We start from the raw sequence: 11,659 nt of genomic DNA on the forward strand, positions 1-11,659 counted from the left end.
AGATTAGGGGAGCTGAGCCCACACTGTCTGGATTACACAGTCTATTCTGTTTGGTTTTTGTTCATATCATTACCTTTCTTCTAGATGAGGTTTCGGAACATGAGGGATGGACAGATATTTTCAACTGGCATCTAAAAGAGAAAAACTCTGGGCCGGCCCGGCGGCGCACTCGGTTGGGTGCGGCGCTTGGGAGTGCGAGGGTTCGGATCCCATATAGAGACCGGTCCGCTCACTGGCTGAGCGCGGTGCAGGCGCGATGCGGGCACGACACCGAGGGTTGCGATCCCGGTGCCGGTCTCAGTACGGGCACGACACTGAGGGTTGCGATCCCGTTACCGGTCACGAAAAAAGACAAAAAGAAAAAAAAAAAAGAGAGAGAAAAACTCCACTTTTCCTCATAAGACCCCAGACCCATCATAACTTCCTTGGGGGTACGAGAAAGATCACTGACCCCCACCTCTGCTTTTTCAGTGACCATCACTAACAGAGAATTCGATATAGGTAGTAAGGTTCATATAATGAGAAAATCTTTCCTTTTACTTATGCATATTTGCCTTAGATTCTTCACGAATGAAAACAAAACATTTCATTGGCACTTTTCCATCTACAAATTACCTTAATAACCTTGATCTCATTTCACTTCATTTTGCAAATGAGAAAACATTGTTCTGTGAGTTTTATTGGTTTGCCTAAGCTGGCAAAGTTACTAAGTAGCAAAGTCAGGCCCAAGCCTAGGACAGCAGTGTCCAACTCTGTCCTGGTCATTTTAAAACTGTTGCAGGCCCCAGGCCCCAACCCACATCACAGCAAACACATTATGACATATTTACATCCAACAGAACATACACACTTTTGCAGTATAATTTTTCTAATTCCAATTTGAAGTTTTGTGATAGTATAAATTTTTTTCTTATGATTCAAACTGTGTTATATTTTTATGTAACCATATAAGGCTTGAGTTGAGTAGTAGCTGACTTGATATCATGTTACATTTTACAGACTCTTAATTAAATATTTATTTCCATTTTAATGTTTTATTTGCATGTTTAGGAGCCAATACGTTTTTTTCCAGGTCTGAAATATTGCTGGGGTCCTTGAAAGGTCACGAGCCCTAAGCACTGAGCTGAGAATTCCTTATGGCAGAAAGAGCCCTATTCTGGCCCCTGCACAGGGGTGTGATGTAAGCCAGGGGTTGGAGGCTGGAGTTATAGAAGGCAGGTAGAGGTGGCTGTCACTGACCCGGCTGGCTGCAGCAGAAAGGACAGGATCCAGTTAGTCTCTGGCCTTCTGTTGACCTCTCTGAATCGTCTCTGGGACACTTTGCTGCCTGCATTCTCGAATGGCTGGGCCCTTAGGCTAAACCATGATATTAATCCACACAGTGAAGCCAGCATCCAGAAAAACTTCACAGAGGAAGAGCTTACTCTATATGTTTGTAGAGTTCTCCCTAATGCAGACCTCACAGTCTAGTTTTGGGGATTCAGGGATGGTGGGGTTTGTACCCAGAAAATAAGCCATTCCTGGCTGACCTCATCACCAAAACCCCCAATCCCAGAGACAGCTGGGATTGCAGAGAAACTCAGGAGAGCAGAAGGGAGCCCCTCCTTCCGTTGCCAGGGAGACACTCAAAGTCCTTCCACCAAGCCCAGGATTGAAGCTGTTTCTACTGAACCTCCCACTGTATGCAACATGTAATATGTGCAGCGTATTTCCAATAGCTCTGCTTAAGCTGAGTTTCTGTAAAAAACATTTTAAATGCACAGGACAGAAAAACCTAACTATTTAAAAACATACTGCTTCAAGTCCTTTTGGAAAAAAAGAAAGAAAAATCTTTATTAGTGTAAGCAGTCCCTGCTGAAGCTCTCTCTTTGGATATCCATATGTCCATGTTCTGTGGAGTTTTATTAAATGAGGACACGTCACCACGTATTTGCTAAAACCTACTGTATCGGGCCTTGGAATTTAGAAAGAAATGCAAGCTGTTGTTTATGTCATGTCATTTTTCTTTAGAAATTGAGCTGAATGTGACGACCTGGAGAAACCTGGGGAGCCGGGCGAAGTTCTCTACTCATCTACCCCTCCAGTTGCCATGGAGAATGACAATTTTAAGTGAAGTCGGCCCCGAGCTGAAAAAGTGAGAAAGAACACACAGGGGTAGGGGACAAGTCTCTTGACTGCTCTAAAGAGCAAGGATCCCCGGGAAGACACAACGGAACCTCGTGCCTTTTCAGGAGGGGAGAAATTCACATGGGAGACCACGACAGTGGGGTAGTGTGCCCTTCAGAACTTTCCAGAGTCTCCTCCTCACCCTCAGGCTCCCAATTCTGATCCTCAGAGATACAGGTTTTGGAGAATTGGTTCTCTCCATGTTTATCAGGCTTCATTTACCAAATATTCTGCTTTTTTGCACTCATCGGTCCTGGAACTCCCACAAATAGGGATTTGCCCTTCATCTACCCTTTCCCACTTCCTGCAAATGACTTCCTTTGCCCGTATGTCCAACTTCTCCCTGTCCCCTTCAGATTTCCCCCTGGAATCCTCATCTCTCAGGAGTCTCCTTCGCTCTATTTACATTGAGGAAGGAGGGAACTCACTAATAATGATAATAATAATAATAGACATTTATTAAGCACCTATGAAGCACTTTACATAGATAACCTCATTTTATCTTCCAGCAACCTTAAGATGGGTCTATTTCTAACCTGTTTTACGGAGGGGGTAACAGTCTTAGGAAGCTCAGATAACTTGGTCACACAGCTGGCAAGTGGCAGAGTTGGGTTCAGCCTCCACTCAACGTTGCGTCTGCATCCAGTCGTTCCTTCATTTCCTCAGCTGGTGTTTACTGAGTCCTCACTATGTGCCAGGCACTGTTTGGGGAATGTAGCAACAATCAAGGCAAAAGAGGTTTCCACCCTCATTATGAGTCTGATTCTCATGAGGAAAAATGAGCAAGAAATGAACAAATAAATCAGATGATTTCTGAGAGGGATAGGAGCTATGAAGAAAATACTTCAAGGAATGGGACAGAGCAGTGGTCCTCAAACTTGAGCATGTGTTGGACCACCGGGGGGCTTACTGGATCGCAGGTGGTGGGCCCCACTCCTGGAGTGTGAGACTCACTGGGATCGAGACGGGAGATTAGAGTGGGGAATGGGGAAGCCTCTCTAACGATGTGTGGCATTTGAGTTGAGACCTGAATGATAAAAATGAGTAAGCTGCCGGAAGACATGAGAAAAAGGATTCCAAGCAGAGGGCACGGCAAGTGCAAAGTTCCCAAGGTGGTAATGAGCCCTGGGTATTGGAAGGGCAGGACAGAGATCTGCTGGGTGCTGACTGAGGGGAAGAAGTAAGAAACAGACACGGGCCAGCTTCGACCCAGCACAGTCCAGTTCTTCCTTCTCTTCCTCTTCTCTGGACTCTTGTTTTAACATGAAAATCTGAATGCCTTTAACCAACAAAATAGTGACAGTTAGTTGGCTTAAAAAATAACAATCCAATATAAGATTACTTTAAATGGGCACCTCCCATGACACACTCATTTAAAATATTTAGTTACCCTTCACTCCAATCCAATTTTTTTTTTTTTTTTTTTTTTTTTTTTTTTTTTTTTCCGTGTCCGGCAACGGATCGCAACCCTCAGTGTTGCCCCCGTACCGGACCGGGACCGGCAACGGGATCACAAGCCTCGGCGTTGCTCCCACGCCTCGCTCAGCCAGTGAGCGGGAGCCGGTCTGCACGTGGGATCCGAACCCTCGGACGGGAGCGCCGCCGCGCTTCCCAAGCGGCGCACTATCCAGTGCGCCACCGGGCCGGCCCCCAATCCAATTTTCAATTGCAGTATTTCAAGTAACAATAATCTGTGGTGTTATATGCAATGTGTGCTGGTGTTGTGTATCATTTAATGACACTTTTAAAAATCTGGGCTATTTGTCAAATCTGCAAGTTGTTGCAAAAGATCAAAGATAGGATCCAGGCCTTTTCTTTCTTCATTCTTCCATCTCAGTGCTTGTCAAATATGAATGTACCTAGAACTGAGCTCACTTCACATGCTTCCCGAAGAGGAACCTTTAGGAAGGAAGACCTTTCCAGAGCCCCTTATCTGTCCCCGGCCTCTGAGGTGCATGAGTACCAAGCTGGGCAAGGATGAGGTCTGGAATTCCACTGGGTTCCCTCTCAGCCAAGGTGAGCCTGGTCTGTGTGAGGACAATTGGCTCCTCTTTCTCAGCAATCATACCTGCGGCTGCTCCTGCAGCAAGGTCCTCATTAATATCCTTTGGTTTTATCTGCTCCAATGAAGCAATGATGTTCCACATGATTGATGAAGAGAGCTTGTTTATTCCCTTCCTAAGAGAAGTGGAGGTTATCAAGCATTCTAAATTTCCTAAACATTGCACAATTGGTAGTTGGCTGGAGCACCCGGAAATTGATATCATAGGCTGAATTGTGTCCCTCCAAAATGTGTATGTTGAAGTCTGAACGCACAATATCACAGAATGTGACTATATTTAGAGATCTTTGAAGAGGTAACTAAGGATAAATGAGGTCATTAGGGTGGGTCCTAATCCAATGCAACTCTTCTTATAATAGGAGGAGATTAGCACACAGACACGCACAGGGGGAAGACCACGTGAGGACACAGGGAGAAGGCAGCTACCTCGAAGCCAAGGAGATGTTCTCAGAAGCAACTGGCTCTGCTGACCCCTTTGTCTTGGATTTTTAGCCTCCAGGACTGTGAGAAAATAAACTACCACGCAGCCCATGGTGCTTTGTTATGTCAGCCCTTGCAAACTAATACAGTGAGTGTCTGTGTCTTAGATTCTTATGGAAAGGTTGTTATACTTTTCGCTGCATACTTTTCTAAAAATTTCATTTTATAAAATAAAAATTAGTAAAATCAGGTCTCTCCTCTTAGCATTATCTTTCAGGTTTCAATTTTGCAGAAAACCTGTGGGCCAGAATTAGAGGGAGGAGGCAGACCCCCTGGTCCTCCTCTCCCTGCAGCAGTGGGGTTCTGTCGCTGTAACTTTTGATGCCTGTCTCTCTACACCAAGACCCCTCTATCCGTTGACTTCTGTCTTCCTGATGCTGGCCTGGTCAGCAGACAGGAGGTTTCCCTGCTTCATAGTTCGCATTTGGTTGAAAGACACCCTGACCCAGATTAGTCCATTGGGTATTTGAAAGAAAGGTCCAGATCCCTCCCCTGTCTCTGAAGTTCAAGGAGTGCTAAGAATGAACAACCCTTCTCTATACGAACAGTGACAAAGGGTTGGTGTCCGTAAGACAGCTGCCAGAGTGTGGAGGGAACACACAATGCATCTCTTGAGTCTTGTTGGCGGAACTTTCTATCTAGATAAATCAGGATACCTTTGGTTCCGGATGACAGAAAACCAGCTCAAACTTGCTTAAAAACAGAAAAAAGGGGTGTGTGTGGATTTAGGCCTATGTAAGTGGGATGTTCATGTCCTGATGGTTTCAGGTACAGTTGGATCCTGGGTTCGGGTTACGTCATTAGGAATCTGTCTTTTCCTCTCTAAGTAGAGACTCTACTTCCCTAGTGTGTTGGCAAAGATGGCCACAGTTTCATTGACCATAGAGATACTAATTTCAATGGAAAAGAAGTCTCTTTTCCCAGACTTACAGCAAAATTCTATGGGAGAACTCTGAGTGGTCCAGCCTGGGTAGGCTACCAATTTCTAAATCAACTGCTGTGGCCAGGATGGTGGAGTATTCTGGGCCACCTGTCCACCCCCAGGACTGAGAAGTGGGTGGGAGCAGTTAGCCCCATCCAAGCCACTGAGAATAGAAAGATGTGGTTCCTCAGAGAGGTGCCAGGAAGAAAAAAAGTAGACACAAAACACTTATCTACTGCTGCACTAGGCGGGCTTATAGAAAGTGCACAATACTGGCTGGCTTATAAAAGTGCTTAAATGATAAATTGGTGGAAAAAAAAGGGCAGAGTTCTGTTTCAAAAATTTAGAAGGCTGTCATGTGGAAGAGAGAGTGGAATGGAAAGAGATGAAACTAGAAATTACATGTAGAAGTGATAAGAGAGGCAGATTTCAGTTCAAGGCAAGGAAGACCTTTCTAGAACCAGGGACGGCAAAAAGGGTTGCTTTGTGAGGAGGTGAGGTCCTCTTTCCCAGCCGACATGAGCAGGGATAAGCAGCCACCCACCAACAATGCAGAGCAGGGGCTCTGTGTCAGGTGACTTGGGGGCTAGACTGATCCCAAAGACCTCTTCCAACCCCAGTATCTAGAGATTCACAACTTGTTTCCAAATTAGAGCATACTACAGCAGAGCAGAAGCTGCAAGCTGGAGGGGAACACCCAGGGCAGCATTGGGGGGGGGGGTTCATTTGTTCATTTCCTGAGCCCCTACTGTGTGCCAGGCCCTGGCTACATGTTTGCATCCTTTGCCACATTTAATCCCCACAGCAACTCTTGAAATAAATTTTGGAGATCTCATTTAATGAATAAGGAAACTGGAGCACAGAGAGGTTGGGTAACTAACTTGCCAAACATGATGCAGCAAACCGTGGAGCTGGGACTTGAATGCCACCCAGCTGCAGTTGAAGATCAAGTGCTTAACTCCTCTGCTCCTGGGACACAGGCAGGCCTGCTTCTCTGCAAAGAGCAGCTTCACACACCTTCCTCTGTGACCTGCCACCTCCTGTCTGCTCAGGATCAAGGTCGACAGGATCCAGATGGCGGCAGCAGGTCTAATGAGATGTGAAGGGTATTCCTCACAGAGAGCCAACAGTGGCTGGGAGAGAATCCCAGATTCACATCCCCCCACTGGAGACGTCAAGAGCAGACACTGTGGCCATGCATTAATAGCAGCAACACAGCCAGCATTATCATTGAGCCCTTTCCCACTCCAATTCCTTAGCTTGGGATGACCTCACACCCCCTGGGTGTGGCATGGTTCCCACTGCCCTCGGTCTGAAATATACACAGTCAGAACCCCACATATGCCATCTCCAGCATCCACACAGCCAGCGTTGTCCACCGGCCCATCTTTCACAGAGACCACTTACCATTTCCTCTCAAACTGGTAGAAAGCATCTAAGGCACAGAGACTTACCTGGGAATTTACATCTCCCTTCTTAAAACAAGGCAAATCTTGAAGTAAGACAGAGACGAACAGCAAAGAGGTCTCCTGGAGTTTGAGCCCGAGTGTGTAATGCTTGTTACAAAGGACTAAAAAGAGCTGGGCCATCTCTCTGGATGTAACCAATCTGGCCTCAACTGCTGCTCTAGGAGATTTCCTTAGTAGTTTTCTCCAGGCTTCCTGCTTCCCCTCCCCTCTGTGCCTGATGCTAATAATCAGACTTCCAGGTTGGTCACAGCTCCAGAAGTCTCACTGAGGCATGCAGTGACCTGAGCTCTTGGTCTTTGTTTCCTTCTTCAGCAGAAATCTCTGCAGTGAATGATGGACACTTTAGCAACCACCTTATCAAATACTTAACTCTGACAGACAGACTGATGTTGACAGGGGAGCTTGGCAGAGGCCGCCGACATGGGCTTTTTAAGGTAAGCATGCTATGGCTTTGACAGGAGTATCCTTTGAGAGGTTAACATCGCACCAAAGAAAGAGACACAGTTTATTTTAGAGGCATTAACTTAGGCCCACTCTCTTGGAGACTTGAACGTAACAAGAGGCAAACTGGACTTGAAACTCCCCTCTTGTGGACGTGAGCTGTGTCCCAGCAGCTTTCAAGGGTGAGTTCCGAAGAGAAAATGTTTTAAAGAATTGCAGATTGCTGTGACTTTGAGTTGTGTCAGGGGAAATTTTACAGGCACATTATTAGAATATATCAATTAAATGTAATAACACCAATACTAGAATTAAATCCAAATTCAAATTTCTTGCCAGTAGCAACCTTAGCAATGATTCATCCTATGTGTCTTGAATAAAAGGTATATTTCAGTAAAACTGTATATTTTATAATCACAAAATGGAGTGTTGGATTTTTCATTCAGTCACCTAAAAAGTACTCCAACATTATCCAGGAACAAAGAAATTGCATCCTAGAGACCTAACATGATACTATTAGAGCAGTGTTACGAGAGTTTTAATGACTCCTTTTTTTTTTTGGTGACCAGTAAGGGGATCACAACCCTTGGCACAGTGTGGTCCACACCGTGCTCAGCCAGTGAGCGCACCAGCCATCCCTATATAGGATCCGAACCCGCGGCCTCAGTGCTACCAGCGCCTCACTCTCCCGAGTGAGCCACGGGGCCGGCCCTTAATGACTCCTTCCGATTTGTTCTTTATTCACAGCTGCTACCAACAAGCTACTTCGAGACGATACTGAAAGATCCTTTCATTTTTAAAAGAAATAACATACTTCATCAAGAATTATTACATTCTTGAATTATTATATATTAGGAAGGAGACTTTACCGCATGATCTCCATCTCTTTTCCTCTCATTTTTCGCAGCAAAAAATTCATTCCTCTAATTCAAGATTTAGTCACAGAACTTAAGATAGACCTTGTACCAGCAACCACATAGATGTAACCCTCTTTTGCCTTCCTAAGGTTAGTTCAATTAAAGAATAAAACTGTCATATAACATTCACAGGGTACTTACAGTGTGATTAAGGTGTGATCCCTAAATGAGTCTAACATTTTAAAGATTTGTTTAAAAATAAGATAAAATAAGTCATGGGTGGTAACCTTTTATTTCCCCAGGAATCACTTTGTCTTAGAAGCAATGACTCTGGGTCTTCACAGGTTGACCACAGCTAAGAAATGAGGGCATCCGAATGCCCCTGGATAAAGCTAGGTTCATGAGTTTTGTTTCATTTTTAATTTTCATTGAAGATAATATACATACAGAAAAATGCACATCTTACTCCATTTTGTGTTGTTGCAACAGAAAACCACAGATTGGGTCATTTGTAAAGAAAAGAAATTTATTTCTCATAGTTCTGGAGGCTGGGAAGTCCAAGATCAAAGTGCTAACATCTGGTGAGTACCTTGGGGCTTATCATCCCATGGAGGAAGGGGAGAGAGAGCAAGAGCTTGAACTCACAGCCTCAAGCACCTTTATAATTGTCATTAATCCATTTGGGCTCTGCCCTCATGACCTAAACACCTCTTATTAGGCCCCACCTCCCAACACTGTTGCATTGGGGATTATTTCCAACATGTGCTTTGGGGGGGACACATTCAAACCATAGCAGCACATATCATAGGTGTCCTGAATGAAATTTTACAAAGTGAACACACCTGTTTAACCAAGACATAACCAGCACCCAGAAGCCTGTTCATTCTCTCTTCCAGTCACTACCCAACCCCCAGGGTAACCAGATTCCTAATTCTAGTACCAGAAATTAGTTTTGCCTGGTTTTGTACTTTATATGAATGGAATCATACAGTATGTTCTCTCTTGTGTCTGGCTGTTTTCATGCAATGTTATGTCTGTGAGACTCATTCATATTCCTGCGTATAGATACAGATGCTTCCATCTCTTTGCGGGCTGGTAATCCATTGTGTGAACATACCATGATTTGTGGATCCATTCTGCAGCTGATGGGCATTTGGGTAACTTCCAGTGTGGGGCTTTTATAGAGAGCAGCTGTGTGTGTTTTCAACACTGGTTTCGATGTGCTGGTGCCCAGGACTCCTCCTAATTTGCGTGGCAGCCCTTGGTGCTGTCTGGAACATCCCCAGCTCTTTGAGTCTTGAGGGCATTGTTGGTCCTGCCCCTCTGCCAGCAGATGCGGACTGTAGATGAGAAAGGCCACAGCTCCCCACCTGTGAAAACTGACTCGTTTTCATGAAAAAGGTGTTTTAAAAAGAGCAACCAAGAACCAGAGGTATTGTTTGCACTATCTTAGAGATGTGAGCAGCTGGCCACAGGGAAGTTGGATCAGAGATAATACGGTAACTTATCTTATTGAAACAGCAGACGGTCTAACAGTTCTTGAACAAGGAATCGGGCATGCCCAGGGAAGTACAAGACAGAAGACGCTGAGAAGGAAGGTGTTGCCAAGAAAACTTAACTGAACCGTCTCGTCTCAATAGGTTATGAGTTTAAAACAAGGGCAAAAAGCCAAGATTCTTCATAAATAAAATCACCAGCTTAATTTTTCCCTGGGAAAGCAGGGTTTGCATCTTGGCCCTGGCCCGCCCTGGGGTTGCTGCCCAAGCTTTCAGCAAAGTTCTACTTTTCATCTGTACAAAGGGGTCATTACCTACCACACCTTTGCAGGGCCATGATGGACAAGCCAGTAGATGACAGTACCGGGAACACTAAATACATGCTAATCAAATGCTATGTTCCTGCTTGGCCCCAAGGGCCCCCGATTAGACAAGAAAATATGTAATGCATATCTGAGAATAAATGGGCTAGAAAGTGGTGAATCGGAGGAAAGCCAGAAGATTGACAACAGTTCCTTTTGAAAACCCAAAAGGAAAATAGGTGAGAAGGCCACGTGGGAGCCAGGCCGGAGCAGAGGAGGAGTGGGGAGGAGGGCTGCGTGCTAGCCAGGGGCAAGATCCAGGGCAGGCCCTGCCGTGCACTCTGGTTACCAAGAGAAAAGCCTTTATAGTTATTTACATCTTGAAATATTCTCGCCTGTCCAGACAAACCACCTTCTGAGGCACTTGACCATGTGGCTGGGTTAACAAAGTGAGGCCTGAGGTCTCAGGATTTGGGGTGCCTTCCCGGAACTCCTGATCGGTGCTGGCCCCGAACTGGTGGCTCCAAGACAGCCTTCCATGTTCACTGTGAGTTGTGATGATGTTTGCATTTGAGGGTAAAAGATCATATTAGCTTTGGGAATAAATAGCAGGCTACACAATGATGCTTTGAGGTCCAGGAGCCTAGAGCATCACTGCTGCAACTCCAACTGTGCCTTGGGTCTCCCCAAAGCCTGGAGGAGCTTTACCAGCAGGGTGGCAGCCCTGGCCCTGTAAGGGAAAGAGCGGCTGCTCTGCAGTCAGGCAGAAAAGCCATTCCCTCTTGGCTGGTTTCTCCACCTTTACGTGAGCCCAAGGATCCTTTTGCCTCTTGGAATTCCAGCCCCAGTCATAACAATACTTCACACTGACTCATGTGTGTCATGTTTTCTGGTCCTCAAAGAAATGTCATTTACTTTATCTCAATGTGAAAGAGATAAGGAACATTGTCACGCCCTCTTTATAGATAAGCTCAAGCAAACCCAGAAACAATAAATGATTGGCCAGTGCACAAAGAGCTCCAGGCCACAGTCCATGTCTTCTGGACATGCTCACCGAACCACACTTTCCAGAAGGACAGACATGAGCCCTGACACAGGCAGGTGTGGACATCTTTTTGAATGGCCAGACCCCGGATTTAGGAGTCACAGAGAGTAGCGACTTAGCCACAGGTGTGGGGAGGTTCAGCCTGTTACTTCCTATTATCTAAGAACGTGGGGTGAACAGATCCGAAAGATGCTCAGATGGTGAGTGAACGGGATTTGGTGACAAGCTGCTTGCGGAAGAAGAAAGTCAAGATGCCCCTGGGTTTCTGGTCTGAGGGTCTGCGTGCACGGTCGCACAGTCACTGGCCAGCCTCGGGGTCACACTTCATTGTAGATTGTAACCAGCCGGATTGTAGGAGTCAACATTCATTTTTTTTTTTTTGTCTTTTTTTTTTTTTTTTCCATGTCCGGAAACGGATCGCA

Source organism: Galeopterus variegatus, unplaced genomic scaffold (genome assembly GCF_000696425.1).
Source record: "Galeopterus variegatus unplaced genomic scaffold, G_variegatus-3.0.2 Scaffold10462, whole genome shotgun sequence".
Classification (NCBI taxonomy): domain Eukaryota; kingdom Metazoa; phylum Chordata; class Mammalia; order Dermoptera; family Cynocephalidae; genus Galeopterus; species Galeopterus variegatus.